This window comes from Oncorhynchus masou, chromosome 2 (assembly GCF_036934945.1).
Source record: "Oncorhynchus masou masou isolate Uvic2021 chromosome 2, UVic_Omas_1.1, whole genome shotgun sequence".
In the NCBI taxonomy this organism is placed as follows: Eukaryota; Metazoa; Chordata; class Actinopteri; order Salmoniformes; family Salmonidae; genus Oncorhynchus; species Oncorhynchus masou.
This window is the reverse complement of record NC_088213.1, coordinates 20,078,459-20,091,454: the sequence shown is the minus strand read 5'-3', so window position 1 is coordinate 20,091,454 and position 12,996 is coordinate 20,078,459.

Below are 12,996 nucleotides of genomic sequence, written 5' to 3'. Positions count from 1 at the left end.
ACCAGGTAACATCCACACACTCCAGCAGCATCAGACTGGCCTACCAGGTGACAGTAGTGCGTGCACCACGGACAGATACAATCTCATACCGCCTGAGATCAGAGCACCAATCTACTGCAGACTTCCTGTCCAGATCCTCATCTACCAATCTTTCGCTCTTTTTCTCCTTTCTCTCTCTATCCCACCAGGTTCTGAATTATCAGAGAGGGATATATCCGCTCTATACACAAATCAACATCCTACTGCTATTACACAGTGACAAACTGGCAGTGCCAGCAGTGGTGTAAAGTACTTAAGTAGTACTTTAAATTGTTTACTTAAATTGTTTATTTTGGGGTATCTGTACTTCTTTACTATTTATATTTTTGACTACTTTTACTTCACTACATTCCTAAAGAAAATAATTTACTTTTTACCCCATACATTATCACTTTTTGAATTCTTAGCAGGCAGGACAGGAAACTGGTCAAATTCACACAAGATAAAAAAATCCCTGTTCATCCCTACTTCATCTGATCTGGCGGACTCACTAAACACAAATGCTTTGTTTGTAAATTATGTCCGAGTGTTGAGTGTGCTGTTTGTTTAATATAAGGAATTTAAAATTATTTTTATACTTAAGTATATTATAGCAATTTAATTTGATACTTAAGTATATTTAAAACCAAAACCAACATTACAAACACACATACAGGGGGCCAAAAAAGTATTTTGTCAGCCACCAATTGTGCAAGTTCTCCCACTTAAAAAGATGAGGCCTGTAATTTTCATCATAGGTACACTTCAACTATGACAGACAAAATGAGAAGAAAAAAAATCCAGAAAGTCACTGTTGGATTTTTAATGAATTTATTTGCAAATTATGGTGGAAAATAAGTATTTGGTCAATAACAAAAGTCTCTCAATACTTTGTTATATACCCTTTGTTGGCAATGACAGAGGTCAAACATTTTCTGTAAGTCTTCACAAGGTTTTCACACACTGTTGCTGGTATTTTGTCCCATTCCTCCATGCAGATCTCCTCTAGAGCAGTGATGTTTTGGGGCTGTTGCCGGGCAACACAGACTTTTAACTCCCTCCAAAGATTTTCTATGGGGTTGAGATCTGGAGACTGGCTAGGCCACTCCAGGACCTTGAAATGCTTCTTACGAAGCCACTCCTTCGTTGCCCGGGCAGTGTGTTTGGGATCATTGTCATGCTGAAAGACCCAGCCACGTTTCATCTTCAATGCCCTTCAATGCCCTTGCTGATGGAAGGAGATTTTCACTCACAAACCTCACGATACATGGCCCCATTCATTCTTTCCTTTACACGGATCAGTCTTCCTGGTCCCTTTGCAGAAAAACCGCCCCAAAGCATGATGTTTCCACCCCCATGCTTCACAGTAGGTATGGTGTTCTTTGGATGCAACTCAGCATTCTTTGTCCTCCAAACACGATGAGTTGAGTTTTTACCAAAAAGTTATATTTTGGTTTCATCTGACCATATGACATTCTCCCAATCTTCTTCTGGATCATACAAATGCTTTCTAGCAAACTTCAGACGGGCCTGGACATGTACTTGCTGAAGCAGGGGGACACGTCTGGCACTGCAGGATTTGAGTCCCTAGCGGCATAGTGTGCTACTGATGGTAGGCTTTGTTACTTTGGTCCCAGCTCTCTGCAGGTCATTCACTAGGTCCCCCCCGTGTGGTTCTGGGATTTTTTCTCACCGTTCTTGTGATCATTTTGACCCCACGGGGTGAGATCTTGCGTGGAGCCCCAGATTGAGAGAGATTATCAGTGGTCTTGTATGTCTTCCATTTCCCAATAATTGCTCCCACAGTTGATTTCTTCAAACCAAGCTGCTTACCTATTGCAGATTCAGTCTTCCCAGCCTGGTCTACAATTTTGTTTCTGGTGTCCTTTGACAGCTCTTTGGTCTTGGCCATAGTGGAGTTTGGAGTGTGACTGTTTGAGGTTGTGGACAGGTGTCTTTTATACAAGTTCAAACAGGTGCCATTTAATACAGGTAATGAGTGGAGGACAGAGGAGCCTCTTAAAGAAGAAGTTATAGGTCTGTGAGAGCCAGAAATCTTGCTTGTTTGTTATTGACCAAATACTTATTTTCCACCATAATTTGCAAATAAATTCATTAAAAAATCCTACAATGTGATTTTCTGGAATTTTTTAGTTGAAGTGTACCTATGATGAAAATTACAGGCCTCTCTCATCTTTTTAAGTGGGAGAACTTGCGCAATTGGTGGCTGACTAAATACTTTTTTTGCCCCACTGTACACACCCACCTGCCCCATGTAACACAGCTACTGTAAGATCAGATGTATAACTCACAGCACAAAACCCAGAAAGAAGTAAGTCCAAGGGAAGCAAACATCATTCACTGTCCCCTGTTTCCTATCCACAGTCTAGTGACATTCACTGTCCCCTGTCCACAGTCTAGTGACATTCACTGTCCCCTGTCCACAGTCTATTGACATTCACTGTCCCCTGTCCACAGTCTATTGACATTCACTGTCCCCTGTCCACAGTCTAGTGACATTCACTGTCCCCTGTCCACAGTCTTGTGACATTCACTACTCCCTGTCCACAGTCTAGTGACATTCACTATCCCCTGTCCACAGTCTAGTGACATTCACTACTCCCTGTCCACAGTCTAGTGACATTCACTGTCCCCTGTCCATAGTCTAGTGACATTCACTGTCCCCTGTCCACAGTCTAGTGACATTCACTGTCCCCTGTCCACAGTCTAGTGACATTCACTGTCCCCTGTCCACAGTCTAGTGACATTCACTGTCCCCTGTCCACAGTCTATTGACATTCACTGTCCCCTGTCCACAGTCTAGTGACATTCACTACTCCCCTGTCCACAGTCTAGTGACATTCACTACTCCCTGTCCACAGTCTAGTGGCTAGTGACATTACATGACATGCCTAGAGACATTCACTACTCCCCATCCACAGTCGAGTGACATGTACAACTCCCTGTCCAAAGTCTAGTGGCTAGTGACATTACATGACATGCCTAGTGACATTACATGACATGCCTAGTGACAATCACTGTCCCCTGTCCACAGTCTATAGAGAACTCCAGTCTCTGCTCAAACTCCAACTCTCCAACTCTGCTCCAGTCTACTGCCCCCTGTCCAGTCTAGCGCGAACATTATTCACTGTCCCCTGTCCAGTCTAGTGCTATCATTCACTGTCCCCTGTCCAGACGAGAGCGAACATCATTCACTGTCTTCTGTCCAGTCTAGCGCTAACATCATTCACTGTCCCCTGTCCAGTCTAGAGCGGACATCATTCACTGTCCTCTGTCCAGTCTAGCGCTAACATCATTCACTGTCCCCTGTCCAGTCTAGAGCGGACATCATTCACTGTCCTCTGTCCAGTCTAGCGCTAACATCATTCACTGTCCCCTGTCCAGTCTAGCGCTAACATCATTCACTGTCCCCTGTCCAGTCTAGCGCTAACATCATTCACTGTCCCCTGTCCAGTCTAGAGCGGACATCATTCACTGTCCCCTGTCCAGTCTAGCGCTAACATCATTCACTGTCCCCTGTCCAGTCTAGAGTGGACATCATTCACTGTCCCTTGTCCAGTCTAGAGCGGACATCATTCACTGTCCCCTGTCCAGTCTAGAGCGGACATCATTCACTGTCCCCTGTCCAGTCTAGCGCTAACATCATTCACTGTCCCTTGTCCAGTCTAGAGCTAACATCATTCACTGTCCCCTGTCCAGTCGAGCGCTAACATCATTCACTGTCCCCACTCCAGTCTATAGACATCATTCACTGTCCCCTCTCCAGTCTATAGACATCATTCACTGTCCCCTCTCCAGTCTATAGACATCATTCACTGTCCCCTCTCCAGTCGAGCGCTAACATCATTCACTGTCCCCTGTCCAGTCTAGAGCGGACATCATTCACTGTCCCTGTCCAGTCTAGCGCTAACATCATTCACTGTCCCCTGTCCAGTCTAGCGCTAACATCATTCACTGTCCCCTGTCCAGTCTAGCGCTAACATCATTCACTGTCCCCTGTCCAGTCTAGCGCTAACATCATTCACTGTCCCCTGTCCAGTCTAGCGCTAACATCATTCACTGTCCCCTGTCCAGTCTAGAGCGAACATCATTCACTGTCCCCTGTCCAGTCTAGCGCTAACATCATTCACTGTCCCCTGTCCAGTCTAGAGCTAACATCATTCACTGTCCCCTGTCCAGTCTAGTCTAGCGCTAACATCATTCACTGTCCCCTGTCCAGTCTAGAGCGAACATCATTCACTGTCCCCTGTCCAGTCTAGCGCTAACATCATTCACTGTCCCCTGTCCAGTCTAGCGCTAACATCATTCACTGTCCCCTGTCCAGTCTAGCATCATTCACTGTCCCCTGTCCAGACTAGAGCGAACATCATTCACTGTCCCCTGTCCAGTCTAGCACTAACATCATTCACTGTCCCCTGTCCAGTCTAGCGCTAACATCATTCACTGTCCCCTGTTCAGTCTAGAGCGGACATCATTCACTGTCCCCTGTCCAGTCCAGCGCTAACATCATTCACTGTCCCCTGTCCAGTCTAGAGTGGACATCATTCACTGTCCCTTGTCCAGTCTAGAGCAGACATCATTCACTGTCCCTTGTCCAGTCTAGAGCAGACATCATTCACTGTCCCCTGTCCAGTCTAGCGCTAACATCATTCACTGTCCCCTGTCCAGTCTAGAGCTAACATCATTCACTGTCCCCTGTCCAGTCGAGCGCTAACATCATTCACTGTCCCCTCTCCAGTCTATAGACATCATTCACTGTCCCATCTCCAGTCTATAGACATCATTCACTATCCCCTCTCCAGTCTATAGACATCATTCACTGTCCCCTCTCCAGTCGAGCGCTAACATCATTCACTGTCCCCTCTCCAGTCTATAGACATCATTCACTGTCCCCTCTCCAGTCTATATACATCATTCACTATCCCCTCTCCAGTCTATAGACATCATTCACTGTCCCCTCTCCAGTCTATAGATATCATTCACTGTCCCCTCTCCAGTCTATAGACATCATTCACTGTCCCCTCTCCAGTCGAGCGCTAACATCATTCACTGTCCCCTCTCCAGTCTATAGACATCATTCACTGTCCCCTCTCCAGTCTATAGACATCATTCACTATCCCCTCTCCAGTCTATAGATATCATTCACTGTCCCCTCTCCAGTCATATATATAGATATCATTCACTGTCCCCTCTCCAGTCATATATATAGATATCATTCACTGTCCCCTCTCCAGTCGAGCGCTAACATCATTCACTGTCCCCTCTCCAGTCTATAGATATCATTCACTGTCCCCTCTCCAGTCTATAGATATCATTCACTGTCCCCTCTCCAGTCAATATAGATATCATTCACTGTCCCCTCTCCAGTCGAGAGCTAACATCATTCACTGTCCCCTCTCCAGTCAATATATATATCATTCACTGTCCCCTCTCCAGTCTATAGACATCATTCACTGTCCCCTCTCCAGTCTATAGACATCATTCACTGTCCCCTCTCCAGTCTATAGACATCATTCACTGTCCCCTCTCCAGTCTATAGACATCATTCACTGTCCCCTCTCCAGTCTATAGACATCATTCACTGTCCCCTCTCCAGTCTTTAGATATCATTCACTGTCCCCTCTCCAGTCAATATATATATCATTCACTGTCCCCTCTCCAGTCATATATATAGATATCATTCACTGTCCCCTCTCCAGTCAATATATATATCATTCACTGTCCCCTCTCCAGTCTTTAGATATCATTCACTGTCCCCTCTCCAGTCTATAGATATCATTCACTGTCCCCTCTCCAGTCTATAGACATCATTCACTGTCCCCTCTCCAGTCTATAGATATCATTCACTGTCCCCTCTCCAGTCTATAGACATCATTCACTGTCCCCTCTCCAGTCTATAGACATCATTCACTGTCCCCTCTCCAGTCTATAGACATCATTCACTGTCCCCTCTCCAGTCTATAGACATCATTCACTGTCCCCTCTCCAGTCATATATATAGATATCATTCACTGTCTTCCTCTCCAGTCAATAGACATCATTCACTGTCCCCTCTCCAGTCATATATATAGATATCATTCACTGTCCCCTCTCCAGTCAATATATATATATCATTCACTGTCCCCTCTCCAGTCTATAGATATCATTCACTGTCCCCTCTCCAGTCTACAGATATCATTCACTGTCCCCTCTCCAGTCTATAGATATCATTCACTGTCCCCTCTCCAGTCTATAGATATCATTCACTGTCCCCTCTCCAGTCTATATATCATTCACTGTCCCTCTCCAGTCTGATATCATTCACTGTCCCCTCTCAGTCAATATATATCATTCACTGTCCCCTCTCCAGTCTTTAGATATCATTCACTGTCCCCTCTCCAGTCTGATATCATTCACTGTCCCCTCTCCAGTCTATAGATATCATTCACTGTCCCCTCTCCAGTCTGATATCATTCACTGTCCCCTCTCCAGTCAATATAGATATCATTCACTGTCCCCTCTCCAGTCATATATATAGATATCATTCACTGTCCCCTCTCCAGTCTACAGATATCATTCACTGTCCCCTCTCCAGTCTATAGATATCATTCACTGTCCCCTCTCCAGTCTATAGATATCATTCACTGTCCCCTCTCCAGTCTATAGACATCATTCACTGTCCCCTCTCCAGTCTATAGACATCATTCACTGTCCCCTCTCCAGTCATATATATCATTCACTGTCCCCTCTCCAGTCATATATAGATATCATTCACTGTCCCCTCTCCAGTCATATATATAGATATCATTCACTGTCCCCTCTCCAGTCAATATATATATCATTCACTGTCCCCACTCCAGTCTACAGATATCATTCACTGTCCCCTCTCCAGTCTATAGACATCATTCACTGTCCCCTCTCCAGTCTATAGACATCATTCACTGTCCCCTCTCCAGTCTATAGACATCATTCACTGTCCCCTCTCCAGTCTATAGACATCATTCACTGTCCCCTCTCCAGTCATATATATAGATATCATTCACTGTCCCCTCTCCAGTCTATAGACATCATTCACTGTCCCCTCTCCAGTCTATAGACATCATTCACTGTCCCCTCTCCAGTCATATATAGAGATATCATTCACTTCCACTAGCGCTAACATCCACTGTCCCCTCCAGTCTATAGACATCATTCACTGTCCCCTGTCCAGTCTAGCGCTAACATCATTCACTGTCCCCTAGTCTAGCATCATTCACTGTCCCCTGTCCAGTCTAGCGCTAACATCATTCACTGTCCCCTGTCCAGTCTAGAGCGGACATCATTCACTGTCCCCTGTCCAGTCTAGCGCTAACATCATTCACTGTCCCCTGTCCAGTCTAGCTCCATTCACTGTCCCCTGTCCAGTCTATAACATCATTCACTGTCCCCTCTCCAGTCTAGCGCTAACATCATTCACTGTCCCCTGTCCAGTCTAGAGCGAACATCATTCACTGTCCCCTGTCCAGTCTAGCGCTAACATCATTCACTGTCCCCTGTCCAGTCTAGAGCGAACATCATTCACTGTCCCCTGTCCAGTCTAGAGCGAACATCATTCACTGTCCCCTGTCCAGTCTAGCGCTAACATCATTCACTGTCCCCTGTCCAGTCTAGAGCGAACATCATTCAGTCTATCCAGTCGATAACATCATTCACTGTCCCCTCTCCAGTCTATAGACATCATTCACTGTCCCCTCTCCAGTCTATAGACATCATTCACTATCCCCTCTCCAGTCTATAGACATCATTCACTGTCCCCTCTCCAGTCGAGCGCTAACATCATTCACTGTCCCCTCTCCAGTCTATAGACATCATTCACTGTCCCCTCTCCAGTCTATATACATCATTCACTGTCCCCTCTCCAGTCTATAGACATCATTCACTGTCCCCTCTCCAGTCTATAGATATCATTCACTGTCCCCTCTCCAGTCTATAGACATCATTCACTGTCCCCTCTCCAGTCGAGCTAACATCATTCACTGTCCCCTCTCCAGTCTATAGACATCATTCACTGTCCCCTCTCCAGTCTATAGACATCATTCACTATCCCCTCTCCAGTCTATAGATATCATTCACTGTCCCCTCTCCAGTCATATATATAGATATCATTCACTGTCCCCTCTCCAGTCGAGCGCTAACATCATTCACTGTCCCCTCTCCAGTCTATAGACATCATTCACTGTCCCCTCTCCAGTCTATAGATATCATTCACTGTCCCCTCTCCAGTCTATAGATATCATTCACTGTCCCCTCTCCAGTCTATAGATATCATTCACTGTCCCCTCTCCAGTCAATATATATATCATTCACTGTCCCCTCTCCAGTCGAGCGCTAACATCATTCACTGTCCCCTCTCCAGTCAATATATATATCATTCACTGTCCCCTCTCCAGTCTATAGACATCATTCACTGTCCCCTCCAGTCTATAGACATCATTCACTGTCCCCTCTCCAGTCTATAGACATCATTCACTGTCCCCTCTCCAGTCTATAGACATCATTCACTGTCCCCTCTCCAGTCTATAGACATCATTCACTGTCCCCTCTCCAGTCTTTAGATATCATTCACTGTCCCCTCTCCAGTCAATATAGATATCATTCACTGTCCCCTCTCCAGTCATATATATAGATATCATTCACTGTCCCCTCTCCAGTCAATATATATATCATTCACTGTCCCCTCTCCAGTCTTTAGATATCATTCACTGTCCCCTCCAGTCATATATATAGATATCATTCACTATCCCCTCTCCAGTCTATAGACATCATTCACTGTCCCCTCTCCAGTCTATAGACATCATTCACTGTCCCCTCTCCAGTCTATAGACATCATTCACTGTCCCCTCTCCAGTCTATAGACATCATTCACTGTCCCCTCTCCAGTCTATAGACATCATTCACTGTCCCCTCTCCAGTCATATATATAGATATCATTCACTGTCCCCTCTCCAGTCAATAGACATCATTCACTGTCCCCTCTCCAGTCATATATATAGATATCATTCACTGTCCCCTCTCCAGTCAATATATATATATCATTCACTGTCCCCTCTCCAGTCTACAGATATCATTCACTGTCCCCTCTCCAGTCTATAGATATCATTCACTGTCCCCTCTCCAGTCTATAGATATCATTCACTGTCCCCTCTCCAGTCTATAGATATCATTCACTGTCCCCTCTCCAGTCTATAGATATCATTCACTGTCCCCTCTCCAGTCAATATATATATCATTCACTGTCCCCTCTCCAGTCTTTAGATATCATTCACTGTCCCCTCTCCAGTCTGATATCATTCACTGTCCCCTCTCCAGTCTGATATCATTCACTGTCCCCTCTCCAGTCTATAGATATCATTCACTGTCCCCTCTCCAGTCTGATATCATTCACTGTCCCCTCTCCAGTCAATATAGATATCATTCACTGTCCCCTCTCCAGTCATATATATAGATATCATTCACTGTCCCCTCTCCAGTCTATAGATATCATTCACTGTCCATTCTCCAGTCTATAGATATCATTCACTGTCCCCTCTCCAGTCTATAGATATCATTCACTGTCCCCTCTCCAGTCTATAGACATCATTCACTGTCCCCTCTCCAGTCTATAGACATCATTCACTGTCCCCTCTCCAGTCTATAGACATCATTCACTGTCCCTCTCCAGTCATATATATCATTCACTGTCCCCTCTCCAGTCATATATAGATATCATTCACTGTCCCCTCTCCAGTCATATATATAGATATCATTCACTGTCCCCTCTCCAGTCAATATATATATCATTCACTGTCCCCACTCCAGTCTACAGATATCATTCACTGTCCCCTCTCCAGTCTATAGACATCATTCACTGTCCCCTCTCCAGTCTATAGACATCATTCACTGTCCCCTCTCCAGTCTATAGACATCATTCACTGTCCCCTCTCCAGTCATATACATAGATATCATTCACTGTCCCCTCTCCAGTCTATAGACATCATTCACTGTCCCCTCTCCAGTCTATAGACATCATTCACTGTCCCCTCTCCAGTCATATATATAGATATCATTCACTGTCCCCTCTCCAGTCATATATATAGATATCATTCACTGTCCCCTCTCCAGTCATATATATAGATATCATTCACTGTCCCCTCTCCAGTCATATATATAGATATCATTCACTGTCCCCTCTCCAGTCAATATAGATATCATTCACTGTCCCCTCTCCAGTCAATATATATATCATTCACTGTCCCCTCTCCAGTCTATAGATATCATTCACTGTCCCCTCTCCAGTCTATAGACATCATTCACTGTCCCCTCTCCAGTCTATAGATATCATTCACTGTCCCTCTCCAGTCTATAGATATCATTCACTGTCCCCTCTCCAGTCTATAGATATCATTCACTGTCCCCTCTCCAGTCTATAGATATCATTCACTGTCCCCTCTCCAGTCATATAGATATCATTCACTGTCCCCTCTCCAGTCATATATATAGATATCATTCACTGTCCCCTCTCCAGTCATATATATAGATATCATTCACTGTCCCCTCTCCAGTCATATATATAGATATCATTCACTGTCCCCTCTCCAGTCAATAGATATCATTCACTGTCCCCTCTCCAGTCTACAGATATCATTCACTGTCCCCTCTCCAGTCTATAGACATCATTCACTGTCCCCTCCAGTCTATAGATATCTTTCACTGTCCCTAGTCTATAGATATCATTCACTGTACCCTCTCCAGTCTATAGATATCATTCACTGTCCCCTCTCCAGTCTATAGATATCATTCACTGTCCCCTCTCCAGTCAATATATATATCATTCACTGTCCCCTCTCCAGTCAATATATATATCATTCACTGTCCCCTCTCCAGTCATATATATAGATATCATTCACTGTCCCCTCTCCAGTCTATAGATATCATTCACTGTCCCCTCTCCAGTCTATATCATTCACTGTCCCCTCTCCAGTCTATAGACATCATTCACTGTCCCCTCTCCAGTCTATAGACATCATTCACTGTCCCCTCTCCAGTCATAGACATCATTCACTGTCCCCTCTCCAGTCTATAGATATCATTCACTGTCCCCTCTCCAGTCTATAGACATCATTCACTGTCCCCTCTCCAGTCATATATATCATTCACTGTCCCCTCTCCAGTCTATAGACATCATTCACTGTCCCCTCTCCAGTCTATAGACATCATTCACTGTCCCCTCTCCAGTCATATATATATATATAATTCACTGTCCCCTCTCCAGTCATATATATAGATATCATTCACTGTCCCCTCTCCAGTCATATATAGATATCATTCACTGTCCCCTCTCCAGTCATATATAGATATCATTCACTGTCCCCTCTCCAGTCAATATATATATATATATCATTCACTGTCCCCTCTCCAGTCTATATCATTCACTGTCCCCTCTCCAGTCTATAGACATCATTCACTGTCCCCTCTCCAGTCTATAGATATCATTCACTGTCCCTCTCCAGTCTATAGATATCATTCACTGTCCCCTCTCCAGTCTATAGATATCATTCACTGTCCCCTCTCCAGTCTATAGATATCATTCACTGTCATTCATTCACTGTCCCCTCTCCAGTCTATAGACATCATTCACTTCCCCTCTCCAGTCTGTCCCCTCTCCAGTCTATAGATATCATTCACTTCCCCTCTCCAGTCTATAGACATCATTCACTGTCCCCTCTCCAGTCTATAGACATCATTCACTGTCCCCTCTCCAGTCTATATACATCATTCACTGTCCCCTCTCCAGTCTATAGACATCATTCACTGTCCCCTCTCCAGTCTATAGACATCATTCACTGTCCCCTCTCCAGTCATATATATAGACATCATTCACTGTCCCCTCTCCAGTCATATATATAGATATCATTCACTGTCCCCTCTCCAGTCAATATATATATATCATTCACTGTCCCCTCTCCATCATTCATTCACTGTCCCCTCTCCAGTCTATAGATATCATTCACTGTCCCTCTCCAGTCTATAGATATCATTCACTGTCCCCTCTCCAGTCTATAGATATCATTCACTGTCCCCTCTCCAGTCATATAGATATCATTCACTGTCCCCTCTCCAGTCTACAGATATCATTCACTGTCCCCTCTCCAGTCATATATATAGACATCATTCACTGTCCCCTCTCCAGTCATATATATAGACATCATTCACTGTCCCCTCTCCAGTCATATATATAGACATCATTCACTGTCCCCTCTCCAGTCTATAGACATCATTCACTGTCCCCTCTCCAGTCTATAGACATCATTCACTGTCCCCTCTCCAGTCTATAGACATCATTCACTGTCCCCTCTCCAGTCTATAGACATCATTCACTGTCCCCTCTCCAGTCTATAGACATCATTCACTGTCCCCTCTCCAGTCTATAGACATCATTCACTGTCCCCTCTCCAGTCTATAGACATCATTCACTGTCCCCTCTCCAGTCATATATATATCATTCACTGTCCCGTCTCCAGTCATATATATAGATATCATTCACTGTCCCCTCTCCAGTCAATATATATATATATTCAGTCCCCTCTCCAGTCTATAGATATCATTCACTGTCCCCTCTCCAGTCTATAGATATCATTCACTGTCCCTCTCCAGTCTATAGATATCATTCACTGTCCCCTCTCAGTCTACAGATATCATTCACTGTCCCCTCTCCAGTCAATATATATATCATTCACTGTCCCCTCTCCAGTCATATATATAGATATCATTCACTGTCCCCTCTCCAGTCATATATATAGATATCATTCACTGTCCCCTCTCCAGTCTATAGATATCATTCACTGTCCCCTCTCCAGTCATATATATAGATATCATTCACTGTCCCCTCTCCAGTCATATATATAGTCATTCACTGTCCCCTCTCCAGTCATATATATAGATATCATTCACTGTCCCCTC